At 41.5% G+C, this 17,978-nt stretch overlaps 2 long non-coding RNA genes across 4 annotated transcripts in view; one reads left to right on the forward strand and one right to left on the reverse strand.

The window, feature by feature from the left end:
- Window positions 1-5,600: 5,600 nt before the first annotated feature.
- Window positions 5,601-6,503, reverse strand: LOC115289662. Of its 2 annotated transcripts, XR_003907744.1 has the most exons (3): window positions 6,386-6,503; window positions 6,139-6,249; window positions 5,601-5,731 (listed from the first exon to the last, which is right to left on the reverse strand). It is a non-coding gene; the product is annotated as an uncharacterized LOC115289662 (long non-coding RNA). The 2 variants fall into 2 exon arrangements; XR_003907743.1 differs by having other exon boundaries at window positions 6,139-6,503.
- Window positions 6,504-6,598: 95 nt separating this feature from the next.
- LOC115288931 overlaps window positions 6,599-17,978 on the forward strand; it is a 90,432-nt gene continuing 79,052 nt past the window's right edge. For both annotated transcript variants that reach the window (XR_003907279.1, XR_003907278.1), the window contains exon 1: window positions 6,599-7,019. This is a non-coding gene — a long non-coding RNA (uncharacterized LOC115288931). The remainder of the gene's footprint in view (window positions 7,020-17,978) is intronic.

Below are 17,978 nucleotides of genomic sequence, written 5' to 3' on the forward strand. Positions count from 1 at the left end.
TTCTCTTCAACTTCCAGCTGCTACGGAAGCTCTGAACTACAAACTGTGTCTGCTCCACTGCCTGTTTTGCTTTGCAGTTACGCCACTGGATGGTGCCCTTGATGGAAAAGTGGGTTAAATGTGGAGTTCATCCATATGCCTCCCTTCTTTCAAGGAAGAAGGTTCTGCCGGCTCCTGATTAGCGCTTGCTTCTGTGTCCTCAAACTACCAATGTTTCTATTCTGACCAGAGTTTGTAATTGTTAGCAGAATGGGTAGTTCAATACAAGCTATTCTTCCATGACTAGAACTAGAGGATGGAAGGAACTTGAGGAACTTTGGAAAATGTGGATATTGAGTCCACATTCCAAACCAACTACATCAAAATTTCTGGGTGCGGAACCCAAGCATCAGTGTTTAAAATTTTTTTAATGTTTTTTATTTATTTTTTATTTTTGAGAGACAGAGAGAGACAGTGAGAGCAGGGGAGAGTCAGAGAGAGGGAGACACTGAATCTGAAGCAGGCTACAGGCTCTGAGCTGTCAGCACAGAGCCCGAAGCGGGGCTCAAACCCACAAACCATGAGATCATGACCTGAGCTGAAACCGGACGCTTAACTGACTGAGCCACCCAGGCACCCCAGCATCAGTGTTTTTAAGGTATCTTGGGAGACTTCTGTTAGTAGCCAAAGTTACCAAAATGTGTACTAAGTTACCAGAAACATTTATTAAGCCCTTGTTATTTATCAGTTCTTTTTATTAATTACTTTTCTTATTTTGATGGTAGCCTTATTATTTGCATAGAAGAAAACTGAGTCTTAGGTCAGAAAACATTCCAGGGTCACACAGAATGTTCCAAAGCTGGGATATGAATGTAGCCTACCTGCCTTCAGACATACAAGTTAACACTATGCTTTACTGCAACGCACCTGGGAGGACAGGCTTAGAGGGGAATGCCACAAGTTCATTTTTGAATGAACAGTATTCCCTCATGTTGCCATCATTTATTTCTGATTGTCCCCCACTGTAGGATATTTAGAATACAGTCAATATTTTTACTATTATGAATTATTGTGCATAGACTATTTTGTATGTAAAACTAAGTATATTTAATTGTTTGCCTAAAATGAACTATTAGAAGAATAATTAGGTGTCCAATAGATAGAGACTTTTCAAAATCTTGGTACATGTTGCCAACAAAAATGTATATGCCTTCTGGGGATACCATAGCTATGAGTAAATTTTTTACTGGGAAATAATGGGATTGTGTTTTATATTAACTCATCCATCTGGACTTGGATTTGATTTCTAGTATATCTTTCCCGTCAATGAGATTTACATTTATCCATTGAATATCGCATTTGTCTATTGGAGTGTGTGTTCCATTTGCTTCATGGGCTTCCTGGTAAGATGGAGTTTCTACGAAAGAATGGAAAGGGACGTCCCTGTCACAGCACACAGACACATCTGTTGTGGAGTCAGGCAGGTGATCAGGCAGGTGGTTCTACACCTGAGTCACAGCCACAGCCGGTTGTCTCTTAAGCCACTTAAGAATTTCCTTGCCGTAGTTACTTTTCTGTAATTGTCTTTTCGTAATTCATTACTGTATTTATCTTTGGGTAGATGGAGGGTTGATGAAGTAATAGGATGATATTTAAAAAACATGTTACACCCTTTCTGGATTGACTACCTTTCTTGTATGATGGTGAAAGGACAGGAAAGGGAAGGAGAACAGGAGGCAGGACGTGCCTGGGTCTGATTTGACCAGGGCATGACCAAGAGAATTGATTGATAGTCTTCATTGTTTCTTTTTTAAAAAGCATACTTATGACAGACTGATAACATGGCATTTATAGATATTTTGAAAGCCTTGTTTTGAACAGAAAATATGTTGTAAATTGAGGTAAAATTTTAGCACACACCACTCTACAAAGGAATATCCTAAAATTTTCTTCTTTTTTTCTTTTTAAAATGCCCTTTTCTGGAAAACTGTAGAACAGAGTCAGCAGTTTCTCCAAGACATAGAAGTGCTACATGAAAAATTTAAAGTCATGGGTAAAAGCATGCTTTTAAGGTCAAATCTGGAATCTGCTGAGAAACCAAAGTAACTCTTTACTTACAATATGAGTGTACTAGAACCAGATAAAATAAGGACTGCTCAATATTTGTGTGATGGTTACTACATATCAGAACTAATTTCCAACATGTCCACACGAAAACCTATCAACTTGAAATGTGTAGAACATTCCACACATGACTAATTCTGAAGAAGTCTGTGGTTGTTGTTTATCAACTTTATTCAAGTATAATGTGCATGCAATAAAATGTACACATTTTAAGTATACAGTTTGGTTAATCTTGACAACTGTGTACACCCTTTAACTGCTATCCCAATCCAGGTATGACACCTCTCTCCCCCGCCCCATCCTGTTATGTTCTCTAGTACCCTCTGCAGTCAATCCTCCCTCGAGCTCCCTGCCCCAGGCAACTACTCAGGTGATTTCTGCCACTAAAGATTTGTTCTGCCAGTTGTAGAACTTCACATAGATGTATTCAGACAGCGCAAGCTCTTTGTGTCTGACTTTTTTGCTCTCAGGATGTTTTTGAGAGGCATCCATGTTATTGTGTGTGTCAGGAGTTCATCCTTTTTATTGCTGAGCAGTGACGTTTCCATTGTATGGACGTACCATAGCTCATCCGTCCACCATATCTGTCCATCCACCATAGCTGTCCGTCCACCATAGCTGTCTGTCCAACAACAGCAGCAACAGCTGTCTACTCAGCGACAACTTTGTTGTTCTTGTTTTTCCCAAAACACGGGAACACTTGCTTATGAGTCTTTTTGTGAAAATGTTTTCATTTCTATTTCTAGGAATGGGGTTGATGAATCACACTTGAAAGCCTAAGCTGAACTATAAGAAATGGCCAATCTGTTTTTTTGAAGGGGCTTATATCAGTTTACATTTCTACCAGCGATGTATGAGAGTTTCAGTTGTTCCGCATCTTCCGATAGGTGGTCTTTTAAATTTAGCCATTATAGTGAGTGTGGATGTACTTTAACATGAGTTTCATTCTCCGATGATGACATTGAGGATCAGTTCATGTGCTTTTTGACCAAACATATATCTTCTTCTGTGAAATTCTATTGAAGTCATTCATTCTACTTTCAATAGCTTGTTGTCATGCATTTGTAGGAGTTCCTTATGTATTTTGGAATTCTGGGTTCTGCACTTAGAACCCAGACTGGGGTACAAAATTATCTCAAACTTCAGTTCTCTTATCAGACTCACTCTAAATGTATCTGTGAATTTTTATTCTGCATATTTCAGTTGTACTGTCGTAAGCTACACCACATCAATTTTTCTGGGGACAGACTTTTATGTTGGAAGATGCAGAACAGATTTAAAGGATTTTAAGTGAATCAGGGTTTATGTTGGAGATGGATGTACAAAAATCATCAAAAACCAGTTTGCCTTCTTTTTCTTTTCACAGGGATGAGGAGAGTGATCTAGCGAAGCTAGTGAAACAGCCCCATGTTTTCTCTCCTCTCCCATCTGAAGCCAGCACCAGCCCTTCTGGGAGGCGGAGCTATCTGTGACAATCCCATGGAGTAACCAGGAGAGACCCAAGCCTGGGAAGTCCCATTGTTTCTCTGAACCGGTCAGGACTATCTCCACCAAGACTGACCACCTCTGTGGCTGCCGTAGGAACCTCCCTGGAGAGGAAGAAAAGGAGAATCCAGCTTCAAAGTTTTGAGGCCTGGCCTTCTTACTCAATTCCATTTGTTTTGGAGAAGGGTGAAAACGAGAGGTTTGCTTTTGTGCCAACTATAATTAATGCCTAAAGTAAAGCCCAAACCACATGTTGGGCGTCTTGTTTTCTGTCTTCTGTCTTCAGCTGCCTCACCTGAGACGGGCAGACTGGTCATGTCCCCACAGGGTAGAGGAACCCCATGAGACCCCAGACCCAGGCTTCACAAGCCAAGTTCTCAGACTCATTTGCAGTGTGATTTGGGAATAAGAGCAGATTCCACTCAGCAGTAGTAATAGGGAAGGCCTTTTCCTGTACATTACCTCTTTTAATCTGAATCCAACCACACACACAGGGAGAAGTGAAGCTGGCATCATTATCCCCTTTTACAGTGTAATAAACAAGACTTTTCAGAGGATGGGAATTGAATGGCTTTTGCATGTCAGCTCTGAGCTACAAAAACTGTTAGGAATACAATCCTAGGGCCCGGTTCTTTCTACAGGGGTTCATCTAATTGGAGTTTTGAGATTATCATACAGGAATTAATGCCAGGGCAATCGGGGGCTTCACACACTGAGGTTCCATGTATTCTAAGTGGCATGGAGGAGGCCATAGAGCATAGTACCCAGGGAGAGAGAGACCTCACAAGGGCAGAGTAGCTAGAGAGGTCGACTTGAACTATCTTTTTAAGGCTGGATAAGACTCATATGAGTAGATAGAAGTGGGAGGGAAACCAGGCTGGGCACATGATAGGAGCAGAACACAGATGTCCCATTGTATAGCTTGTACGAGGTGGAGAGAAGACCAGCCTGCCCAGACCAAATGCTGGAGAAGGCATCATAGGGAGACAGGATTTCCTTGCTTTGGGAATGGGTATGAGTGTGTATCCTCTCCCTACCTCACAAAGGCCTGTGTGTGGGATGCGCCTTGGTGTTTGGCATTCTTTTCAGTCCTTGCATTGCAGAAAATGAACAGAAGATTCTCCAATTCCAGCTTTGTTGCAGTGGGGATCTGAATCTGATTTGTGCTGAGCAGATCAGACACTCTCCAGTGGGCGCAGGAGCCTAAGAGATGCAGGGTCCCCGACTCTGTTGCTCTGAAAGGCACCGCTCGCTCGGTGAGGGTTTTCATTCACTGGAGAGCCCAGGACAAGCCAGTCACAAAGAGGATCTCGAGAGGTGGGCCCTGGGGCATCCGTTTGCTGCAGCAGATCACAACAGTGTAATCTGGGTCTGGAGCTGGGGAGGAAGTTGTGGTTTCTGAACCAGGTAGAAGCAGAAGAGAGGTGTTCTGGGCCTAGCAGTTTCCTTGGTGGCTGGTTCTGAGGTGTGTTTTTGGGAGTCATTTCTAAGCCTTGAGTCTTTCTTGAACCCTCACACAGTACTGCAAGCTGTTGAATGTCCCGTACTAAATCTCTTCTGCTAAAACTCAGCGCCAGTGCGTTAGTGCTCTGCAGCTGAAGCCTCTCTGGCCACAGCAAGCCAATTCCTTGTCCCACACACTGTGAGCAGCAGTGCACACTTTCAGCAACTGGAGATAAAGCCATAGATGAAGCACGCTGCTCCCCTCGGGAAAGAGAAGGAAGTTCTATTTTGACAGCTCCTGGCTGTGTTCCCTATGGGAGCCAAGACCGAATAGCGCTAGGCCAGGACCGCGCTGCCCAGACCGCCCCTCAGGTGTGGAGCCAGGAACACGTGCGGCTTCAGCACAGCCATCCTCCCACTCGGTTTCTCAGGGCTGGTTTGGTGCCAAGACAATTATGTGCCTCCCGGGAGGCACTCTCCTAGGAAAGACAGAAAATGCATCTCCGTGGGATAATTAGTCATATCTTTTGCATCTAATTTAATCACAAAAGAAAGTTCTCCCACTTTTATTTATTTATTATTATTATTTTTTAATCAACGCATGGGTTTATCTGTTTGGACCTCAGCAGGGAGCCGTCAAATTCTGAACACAAGGAGGGTGACTGGTGACTGTCCTCTGTATTGGGCACAAATGGGTCTCCTGCCGGTAAGAGAGAAGGGAAGGGAATCAGGGCAGGTGAGCACACCCTAGTTCTGTCCCCCAGGCCGTGGGCACACGCACACACGTGTTCACACTCCTTCCTGGCACGTGGTGTCACTAATGTGTGAGCAACGGATCTGAAAGGAAGTCACGCCACTTACAGGGCAGTTCACGGCACGGGGACTAGGAGCGTGTCCCTGACGCCCCCAATTCGGGCCTGGGGTTCTCGGCTTTGGCCAAACTGCCCAGGCCAGTCACGCCAGTCCTCCTGGCGGCTGGGAGAGGGACCTGGCCGCAGGAACCTGCTCCCGGCGCTCACCTGCTCAGGACTCCGCTAGAGCATCCCTGCCTCCCCCGCGCCTCCGGGTCCTCCCAGGCCAGCCACAGCCCTTCCGGTCAGCTCCTACCTCCTTGTCATCTGTTTCTGGCTGCCTTGTAGACTTGCCCACTGTCAGGGATCCGCCTTGCCCGTGGGCTATGGGCTCCCTGGATCAGTGTCCGTATTTTCCCTCGGATCCCTGCGAGGAGAAACCGGTGGCCTGACAGAGGAACTCAGCGCTGCTGTGGGAGCAGGTGTCGCTGCACAGCTCCAGCGGGCCCACAGCCAGGAAATGAAGTCAAGGGCAAATTTCATCTTAATTTTTAAAAACTCACTTTTTTCCATTTGTTTGTTTGCTTGTTTTTTAAACCATGACACTCTATAATGGAAAAGTCCACCTTCACTCACAAGTAGTGACTTCTCTGTTTCAAGACTTGAGCAGTGACTGCCAGTCTGTGTGTCCTGGACATTATGACTCAACTCTGATTCTGTGACATCACAGTTGCTCTGTGCTCTTTGCGGCCCACATATCTGGGGGGTGGGGTTGGGGCAACATCCAGAGACTCCTTTGCTCTGTGAGCTTAGTCCTCAGGGTCCCCAATCTTTGCTAAGCATTTAAAAAATCCCCAAGGGAACTTAAAAACCCCTTCAGTATTTGTTTAAGACCTTCAAGCGATTCTATTGTGCAGCTAAGCTGTCAGGTCCCCGGGGCCTCAGCCTGACGGTCTGCTGAGGGCCCTGAACCTGTGGCCAGAAGGGACAAGCGGGCCCATGTACACTTTGGTCAGCATGGGAAGGACATTCGAGGATTTGCTGAGGGCGAGGGGACCATCATGAAAACAGACCTGTCAAGAGTGGGGAACACTGAACGTCCTCACCTCAGGCTTCTGTTAGCCACTCAGGTTCCTTCTCTGTGCATTTGGATCATTCTGCCTGCTGCTCGGAAAACACAGAACTGGCCAGAGTCATGTGAGTCCTGATCTCTGCGTCTCGGGGATAATTAAGATAGTAAGTGGAAGGCAAACCCGTGAATTTTTTTTCAAGTATTGTGCCAGGAAAGAGGGATTCCAAAATGAAAAACAAGTAGTAGTTGCTGCCCTTGAGACTCTCTTAGTGGGGGAGAAGGAATGAGTAAATAACTAGTCCTACAATGTGATAATTCCATGGGAAAAATCAGTGTTTCATGTTCAAGTAGTAGTGAACATAAGTGCTGGCTCAATGAAGGCTTCCTGAGAGGAGCCCAGAATTGCGTCTGTGTTATCCATTCAGAGTCCAGCGCCCCCTTGTACATTCTGTGGAGGAGAAAACAGTCTTGGGAGAGAGCGGGAACATTTTCCATGATATTCACAATAATCACACAGGTGAGAAGAGGGTGACGTGTCCAAAGCAGTGGTCTACTCTTCAAACAGAAGGTGACTATAATTTTACCCCGAGGTACACCTACAAGAACTAGAAACATACATCCACATGAAAATTTGCATACAAATATTCGTAGCCGCTTTACATAATAGATGAGAAGTGGAAACAGCAAAACAACCATCAGTGGACTAATGGACAAATAAATTGTGGTACATTTCTCCCTTACCCAAGATTTTGCTTCCACAGTTTCAGTTACCAGTGGTCAGCTGTGACCCAGAAGCAGGTGACCTTCCTTCTGATCTATCATCAAAAGATCAAGAGCAGCGAAATGCTGTGTCACAGCATTTTGTCATCCACCTCCTTCATCTCACCACATAGGCATTCTCTCATCTCATATCACCAAAGGGGTGATACGGTATAATGAGATATTTTGAGAGGAAGAGAGAAACCACATTCACATAGCTTTTGTTACAGAATATCATTATAATTGGTCTATTTTATTATTGTTGTTGTTAATATTTTATTGTGCCTGACATACAAATTGAACTTTATCATAGATATATATGTATAGGAAAAACATATATAGGATTATATATATTATATATAGAAAAATATAGAGAGAATTAGATATATAATATATAAGAAATATATGTAAGAAATATATATAGAATTATATATATTACATATATAGGAAATATATATGATTATATTATATAGGAATATGTATATGCATATATATAGGAATATATATACATTATATATACAAATAGGAATAGGAATATATATTTGGTACTACCCACAGTTTCAGGCATCCACTGGGGGTCTTGGAACATATCCCCCATGAATAAGGTGGGACTTCTGCATATCCATACATTAGAATATTACTCCATCTTGAAAAGAAAAGCAATATTGTTCCATGCTACAAGATGGACAAACCTTGAAAACACCATACTAAGTGAAGGAAGATAGGACACAAAAGGATGCATAGTGTGTAATTCTTGTTTATATGAAATATCCAGATAATAGAAACAAAAAGTAGTAGGCTCATGGTCACTGCAGGCTGCGGGGAGGGAGGAATGATGATACAGGCTTTCTTTTTGGAGCCATGAAAATGTTCTGAAAGTAGATGGTAGTGATAGTTCACCCTTCTGTGAATATACTAAACGCATTGAATTGTACACTTATAAGGGTGGGTTTTATGATATATGATGCATAACTCAATAAAGCTGTTATGTGGGGGAAACAGGAAAACTTTATGATTAAAATAATGCGAGGTGACTTGTGGCAAGTTAAGGAGATGTTCTCAGCGACTTCTATGTCACTTCCAGCGTGTATTTTTTGTGGTCTTTAATCACAGGCAGACAGACTGTTACAGAAGGCCAAGCCACTGTCTGCCTCTTCCTCTTCTGTCCAGGGCCACCGTGCCTCCCCAAAAAGTGTGTCCCAGACCTAGGACAGGAGCAGGCTGGGGGAAGGGAGGGTCCCAATGGTGAACTTCAGTCTTTCCTGGTGCCCCTTGCTCACAATTGGGAAGAACTCACTAAACAGCTTGAGTGCAAGGCCCCAGATTTTCTCCAGTCCTTGTACCCAGAGGGCTTCGCTGCAACGTGACACAAAGGATGATGAGTGACTCCCGGCACTCCGCAAGTTGTCCAGTTCCTATCATGAGATCGGAGGGCCTATAAGGTGCTCCTGAGCTCCTGCTAAGCTGCCCACAACTGTTAAGCTGTGACTTCTGGTGCCGAAAGTGACAGGATGGAGGACACGGATCTGATGGTGGGGCAGATTGCATGAGGACCCCCAGCGCTGGCCAGTGCAGCTGATTTCAGTTTGTTGCTCCCCCCAGTCTCTCCTCAGGGACCCGAGCTGTTGTCTGAACAAGAAGGTGTGCTTGGCATCTGTGGATGCCATCTGCTATCTCTGCTATTCAGGAAGTGGCCCCCAGAAACGCAGTCCATATCGGCTGGGCCAGAGCCTCGACGACACCCAGGTGGGAGTCTTTGGAATCTGACCCTGGGAGAGCATTCCCACCAGGAAGCCAGGACTGTCAGTGTCTTGGTGTTGACAGAGCAGTGCATAATGTCAAGTTGCATTGCAGCAGGAAGGCAGAGAGAACCGTTTAGGTCTTATAGAGAACGCAAGTAGAATGAAATAGACACTAAGCACTATTGTTCTGAAAAAAATTCTCGTGTTCCTTCCAGTTAACTTATTATTCTTTATGCAGCCTTTTTGTGTGTGTGTGTTAAAAAATTAAATGCTTGAGGGGCACATGGGTGGCTCAGTTGGTTAAATATCTGACTTTGGCTGAGGTAGTGATCTCGCAGTTCATGAGTTTGAGCCCCGCATCGGGCTCTGTGCTGACATCTCAGACCCTGAAACCTGCTTTGGATTCTGTGTGTGTGTCTCTCTCTCTCTGCCCCTCCCCAGCTCTCTCTCTGTCTGTCTCTCTCTCTAAATAAACACTAATTAAAAATTAAATGTTTGAAACTTTTAAAAACATTTATGAGAATGGACACTGTAAGTCACATTGTTTTTCCCTTGCTGATAGTAATAACCCCATAATGACCTCATAACCAAATATGGTCATTTTCATTATCTAGAGGCATAGAAAACTCATCAGTTGAATGTAATTTTGAATGTAGAAATGGGTAAGGATGCTGGACCCTGCGAATTACCTATTGGAAAAGACGGGAAGCAGAAACAAAATGAAATTACTTGCAAAACCCTTGTCAGAGTAAGTCCACACCCACTTAGGCTCTGACCTTCTCCCCATCTACTTGCAGCCAGGTGTTTGGAGAAGTTATAGCCACCCCCTTAAGCTTGGGCCCTAGACCATAGCTAGTTATACAATTTTTTGAGAATGTAACTTTGCAAATAAGACTCAGCCCAGCCTGCAAGCCAAGATGAGTTTTATTAAAAATCCTAGCCCTGTGGAACCTCTTCTATCCTGAAGCCTGACTGTGAGGAATGTGTGAGGAACAGAGGTATTCCAAGAAGACACACATACAGGCACCAAAGCAGCTCTGGAATGTGGCCAAGCCCATGGCCAAAGGCTAAGTAAAATAGGACTTCCAGGTGCCATTTATACCTATGTGTGATGAGAGCAATACAAGAAGAAGTAAATTATGCCTAGTTCAAAGACTAATCTAAATTTTTACTTTGAGACTAACGATATTGATAAAAATAAGAAAATGAATGATGAAGCTAGTTTTGATCTTCTAAGGGCATCTGTTAAAATTTAAAATGCCCTGGGTTGGGGTTGGGGAGGGAATGAATAGAGGAGCACAGGGGATCTTTAGGGCAGTGAAAGTATTTTGTATGATTCAGTAATGGTGGATGCCAGTCATTATACATTTGTCAAAACCCACAGAATGCACAACACAAAGAGAGAGAATTGTAAACTGTATAAACTGTACTTTAGTGGATGGTAAAGTAGCAATATTGGCTCGTAACAAAATTTTCACCCTAATGTAAATATCAAGGGGAAACCTTGTGCAGGAGGGGAGGAAGCATTGGGGAGCTTTGTATTTTCTCCTTGAATTTTCTGTAAACCTAAAACTGCTTTAAAATAAAGTCCATTAATTAAAAAACAATAAACTTTGGCAAGATGTAGTGGTTTACTTTTTTTTAAATAATTAGCTATGTAGGATGGAATCTTTGTGTAAACAAAGATAATGGAAAAGGAAGATTGAGACAACCAGGTTTTCTGTAAGAGTTTTGTTTTGGCGGTCGTGATGGGCAGCTGCATAGGACACCAGAACAAAGAACTGTAATTCTCATATGCCTACAAGTACAAGCAAGTTCTCTTTGGGCGTTTGAGTGTAGTTGGCAGACATCTGCATCAGATGTAGCAGGAATTAAATAGTTCAAATCTTGAGCCCCACCTGAAATCCACTAACGTGGGACTAGGTCTCAGAAGTCTGCATTAAAAACCTTTTTTTAATGTCCACTTATTTTTGAGAGAGAGAGGGAGAGAGAGAGAGACAGAACGTGACCTGGGGAGGGACAGGGAGAGACGGAGACAGAATCTGAAGCAGGCTCCAGGCTCTGAGCTGTCAGCACAGAGCCGACGTGGGGCTTGAACCCATGGGCTGTGAGATCATGACCTGAGCTGAAGTTAGATGCTTAATGGACTGAGCCACCCAGGTGTCCCCAGAAGTCTGCATTTTTAAACAACACTGTAGGTAATTGTCATGTGTATTACAGTTTGAGAACCACAGCAGTATTATTTCCAGCACAGAGCCCAGTGTTTGCCCTTGGTAGGTGCTCAGTACAGAAGTGAATTTATGGAAGAAGCATGGAACTCCAAGCCACTGAAGAGGATTATTAGACAGGTTTAGGCACTATGAATTTTTTTCATGATCTGAAACTCCCCATAGTTTATGCAAGTATGGAAGTAGGAGGATGTATGCTTTATTAATACCCGCGGGAAAGCATACAAAATGACCTAGAATTTTGCAATCTAGTTAAATTCATTAGAGCAATCAGGGAAAATACTCAGGACTGGAAAAACTTTCTAGCCCTTAACAGAGTATGGACCGTACTTCTCTCTAGAGTGAGACATTTAAGTTTCAGTTGCGAACCTCAAGTTTTCTCCAGGACTCCAGGCCAAGCTAGATTTAGGGAAGCTGGAGCAATATGCTTGCTATAAGGTTTTCTAGAACCAATCACTGTGATGAAATATTCATAAGAAAATAATGTGGACTTGACCACAAAGAGCTCAAAGAAAAAAATCTAACAAGGGAGTGTTAACCACAATTCATAATTTAAAGCTTACTTCATATCTGTTGACTCAACAAATGTTTATTGAACATCTACTATGTCACAGGCATTAGGGACATACCTGGAAATATGACAAACAAGGTCTCTGTTCTCATGGAACTTATAAGAGGGAGACAGAACATAAACAACAAAATAAATTAGTACCTTTGAATAGTGAAAAGTGCTCTGAAGAAAATGAAACAGGAATCATGGTAGCAAGTAGAAGTGTTACTTATATAAGGTGGTCAGAGCAGGCTTTTTTGGGAAGATAATTTTGAAATGAAATCTGAGACACAAAGAGCCAGCCTTCTGAAGATGTAGAGCAGTGGCATCACTAGGCCATATTCTAGAAACAGCAAGAAGGTCAATGTGACTGAAACATAGGCAGGGAGGGAAGAGTACAAAGGGAGTTTGGAGAAGTAGGGATCAGGCTTGTGTTCCAAGTGTAATGGGGAAGCCATTAAAGACTTTAAGCAGAAAGTATATTTAGATTTAATTTTTTAAGAACAGTCTAATGCATCAGCAGGACTTGAACTCATGAACTGTGAGATCATGACCTGGGCCAAAACCAAGTCAGACACTTAACTGACTGAGCCTCCCAGGTGCCCCAATATGGAATATTTTATAATTAAAATCACTTGGTCTTCTGTATAGAGAATAGTTTATAAAGGAGTAGAAGAGAGACATCAGGAGATCTTCAGAAGGATCAGTTGGAGAAATTGTGGAGGGTTTTAATTGGACAGGGATAGTGACAATGGAGCTGGAGAGAAACAGATTTACAAGGTGTTTTGCAGATAAAATGACAGGACTCACAAATTGATTGGATTTGGAGGAATGGTGAAAAAAAATATGAGAAGAACCAAGAAGGACTCTGGTTTTTGGCTTGAACAACTCAGTGGATGGTGAAGGTATTTACTCAAATGAGGAAGACTAAGATGGAGGAAAATTTGGGAACATATTTAGGGGAGGAACGAACACTTATGTTTTGAACATATTAAGTTTGAGATGCCTGTTACTCTTCCAAAAGAAAATGTTAAGTAGGAGCCTGAATACAGAAGTCTATTATACAGTGTTGAGATCAGGGCTAGAGACATAAATATGAAAGTGACTGGAATACACATGGTAAGTGTATGGACTTAGAATCTCTGTTTTTTACCTGGTGAGTTTAGTCCATTTATATTTATTACCACTGCTGATACATTTGGATTTATTTGTATGTTCTTATTTTGAGCTCTTTTTACTGTGCCTTTCCTCTTTTTCTTTTATTCTGTAGGGATCATTGTACTCCCTGTCTGTTCTCTTTTATTGGTTTGAAAATCATATACTTTATGTTTTCAGTAATTACCCTTAAATTTTTCTGGTGATATTTTTTACTGTGGTAAAATATACAAGACATAAATGTACCATTTTAACCATTTTTAAGTGTACAATTCAGTGGCATCAAGTACATTCACATTTTTGTGCAGCCATCACTTCTATTTCCAGAACTCCTTTATCATCCCAAACAGAAACTCTGTAACCATTAAATAATAATGCCCCACTTCCCTCACCCTCCAGCTCCTGGTAACCATTATTCTATTTTCTGTTTTTATGAATTTAATGATTCTAAATACTTCATATAAGTGGAATCATATGATATTTGTTTTTTTTCCTCTCTGGTGTTGGAGTATATATTCCTTTTTATAACTGAATATGTATAAACCACTCTTTGTTTATTCATTCATCTGTTGATGTACATTTAGGTTGTTTCCATCTTTTGGCTATTATGAATAATGCTACAATAAACATTGGCATACAAAAATCTATTCAATTCTGTTGGGTATACCTAGAGGAGAATTGCTGGATCATACGGTAATTCTATTTTTAATTTTTTTAGGAGTCATCAAATCATTTTATTTTTTGGGCTTATTTTTGTAATAGCTGCACCATATTACATTCCTACCAACAGGGGACAAAGTTCCCAATTTCTCCACATCCTCATCAATACCTATAATTTTCTACCTGTTTTTATTAATACCCAGTCTAATGGTTGTGAAGTGATATCTCATTGCAGTTTTGATTTTCATTTCCCTGATGGCTACTGATACTGAGCATCTTTCCATACGTTTATCGACCATTTGTATATGGTTTGTTTGTTTGTTTTTGAGAAATGTCTATTCAAGTTCTTTGTCAATTTTTTAATTGGGTTGTTTGGTTTTTTTATTGTTGAGTTGTATGTGTTATTTATATATTCTGAATATTAATACCATATCAGATATATGATTTGAAAATGTTTTCTCCCATTCTGCAGGTTGTCTTTCACTCTCTTTAAATGAATTTTTTAAATGTTTATTTATTTTAGAGAGAGAGAGAGAGAGAGACAGAATGAAAGCAGGGGAGGGGCAAAGAGGGAGAGACACACACAGAATCTGAAGCCAGCTCCAGGTTCTGAGCTGTCAGCACAGAGGCTAGAACCCACAATGGTGAGATCATGACCTGAGCTGATGTTGGATGCCCAACTGACCAAGCCACCCAGGTGCCCCTTTCACCCTCTTGATAGTGTTCTTTGATGTACACAATTTTCATTTTTGATAAAATACAATTGATCTATTTTTTTCTCTTATCATTTGTGCTTTTGGTCTTATGTGCAATCATTGATAAATCCAATATCATGAATATTTCCTTCTAAAATTTTTATAGTTTTAGCTCATATTTAGCTCTTTGATCCATTTTGAGTTATTTTTTGTATACAATATCAAGTAAATGGTTACCCTTAAATTTAAACATGAACTTGTGACCAACCAAAATCTAACCATAATCAATCAGTATTACTAAAGAAATTAAATTGTTACTCTTTTACTCAATTACCATATTTTATCTAATTTTTGTTTACTTTGTTAGCTTTACCTTTGTTTTACATCTCTGATTTAAAATTGTTATTATTTTCTATTATTTCTTTACATTTACTCAAACTTTATATTTTCTTTGTTCACTATTGCTTGCTAAAGCATACTACTCTTTCCTTTTCAGCTCAGTTGATTAAAATTCTAGAATTTCAACTTCTTTATTTATGTTCTTAGTCACTTATTTTGAATTCTTTTTGTCTCCCAGACTCCTTTATCATCTTCCTTTGTGTATTTTTCTGAGCAATCTTTTGATTGAAGATGTACCCCTTTGAACATGCTCATGTTTACCCACATAAGATTTTAACATCCTGGCTTATTTTGGTGTACTGTCTCTTAACCCATTCCCAGAGGAGTATTTAAGCTTAATATGATTAAAAGCAAGAAACTGCACCTACTTCCTAGCCCCATCCAAATTAGCAAAATAAGTATAAACCATAAAGTCTTAGAGAGGGACCAGGATGAACCCAGGGGGTACCCCATTATTTAGAAGTCAGGCCTGGGAAAGGATGTAAGCAAGAAGGAGTGATAAACAGAAAGAAAAGAAAACCAGAAAAATGTGATGTCACTAAAACAAAAAGAAAAGAGTGTATCAAGAAAGAGTGAGAGGACAACTGTACCAAATACCACTAAGAAGTTATAAAATGAAACAGAGAAGTCATTACTGGATGTAGCAATAATGGGAGGGGAAGAAGTGGAGGCAGTGATTACAGACAGTTCTTTTTAGACTACCTATGAAGGAAAAAGAGAAATAAGATAGAGGAGATAAAGGATTGGGACCAAGAGGGAGTTTAAAAATAAAAGATGTACTATATTCCAGAGCATATTCATGTGCTATTAAGGATACTCCAGAGGAGATAGAATCTTACAATGCAAAAGGAGAGGGGTGTGTTTACTGCAGGTGCGCAACGTGGGAGGGATGGGGGCGCCTGGGTGGCTCAATCTGTTGAGTGTCCAGCTCTTGATTTCAGCTCAGGTCGTGGGATCCCAGAGTCATGGGATTGGGCCCTGCAGTTAGAGAGTGCTTACGATTCTCTCTCTCTCTCTGTTTCTATCCCCTTCTCATGTGCTCTCTGTGTCTCAAAACAAAACAAAACAAAAATGTGGAAGGGAGGGATTCTCTGCCTAGAGCCATGACATGCCACCCACTATAACAGGAAGAGTAGGGGGAACTTGGGGGAGCTGACAGATTGGCGAAACAGAGGGTTCCAGTCAACAAATGCAAATTGAGGTCATTGGCCAAGAGTAGGGCAGAGATGGAAGTCTTGGAACTGTGAGAAAAAGCCAGGTCTAAAGTGGTCATTCATAAAGCAGGCAATATTAGAGGCCTTTAGTGACTCTCAACAGGAAATTAAAATTCTCTTTGCTTCCACCAGATTTCCAGGTCCTAGAGAAGTGTTGGTATGTTTGGGTACATTGGCTTTTCTGAGGATTGTTTCCCTGATTTGCTTTTCTGATTTTGGTTACAGATTATAGTTTCCATCTTGGAATCATCTTAAGCTGCAGGCACTCAAGAGTCTGTTATAGCTTAGCATGTCAACTGTTCCTGGTGTATCCCAGTTGGCTATGGGCTGGACAAAGAAGAACCTAAGGCAAGGACACCCCTATGCTCGGTGTGAGGCCATTGGCCATTCTCTCTCATGCCCATTTGGCTCCCCTGAGTAAAGGGATAGAAAGGTGTGAAGTTCTGGGACTCCACACCCTTAACCATGTCTAACATTCCCACATGTGACCAAGTTGATAAGTCTGAGATATAATATAAGATATTTGGTTTTCAAGAACTAAAAATAAAACTTGATTTAAAGAGGCCCTCCTTGATACATTACATGGACTGTTTTAAATGGGTCTGTATATATAACAAAACTATACAGGTTTTCTTTTTTCTCTCTCCCTGTCTCCCTGCCCCTGGAAGCACTGATTTACTTTGAGTTTCTATGGACTTGCCTACTCTGGACAATGCATATAAATGGAATCATATAATATGTGCCTTTTGTGCCTGACTTCTTTTACTTAGCATGTTTCTGAGGTTCACTCATGCTGTAGCATGTTTCAGCAGTTCATGCCCTTTTATAGCCAAATAATATTCTATTATATAAACATTTTATTTGTTCATTCATCAGCTGATGGTCATTTGAGTTGTTTCCACTTTCAGATGATAGCAGTTTTTAAAACAACTCGAAATACCATTTCTCAACTCACTGGTCCAGTGAGAAAGAGCATTCCAGATTCACTTTGGTTCAAACCTGAGTTCGTGGCCAGTGTTGACAGGAGCCCAGCACACCTGCTCCTTCTCTGACCTCAGGCCACAGCAGTGCCAGTTATTAGGAATAATGTTCAATTAAGACTACAACTGAATTGACAGTGAGCCTAACTTTTCTTGACATACTTGTCCATTTACCTTTACTCTGAGAAAATGACAATCAAAGCAGACAAGTCACAGTCTAGCTTCAGTTGGATCTAGTTTTTAAAAAGGCATGACTCAGTGTTGCCCCATTGTGCAACATTTTCTAATTTGATGTAAATTGACCTTCCTTGTATGATCAGATAATGACATGAAAAATATTGATTTGGGTTACAGTTGATAGTGGCATCTGAGAACCATCTTAATATTGGGTACAGGAGATAGAATTAACATCAGTTTAGGGCAAGTTTCCCCTGAAGATGTGATGAAGCATCAGCATTCCACACCCTCAGTGTGTTCTCTTGTTTCTCTACTTTATCTCCTGCTGCTGGGGGGCCCAGGCAGAAAAGATCAATGGAAAGCAGACGGTTGCCCGAAGATCAGCGGGTTTAAGCCCTGACTTTCCCAACCTTGGGCAATGTAAAGATAAAGTTACTGCCAGTGTTAAGACTCAATCCACTGGAAAAAGAAAAACAGAAGTGAGTGTGTTATCTGGAAGGCAAGGCTCTGAGTGCAGAGTTTCTC

The sequence above is a fragment of the Suricata suricatta genome, chromosome 4 (genome assembly GCF_006229205.1).
Source record: "Suricata suricatta isolate VVHF042 chromosome 4, meerkat_22Aug2017_6uvM2_HiC, whole genome shotgun sequence".
Classification (NCBI taxonomy): domain Eukaryota; kingdom Metazoa; phylum Chordata; class Mammalia; order Carnivora; family Herpestidae; genus Suricata; species Suricata suricatta.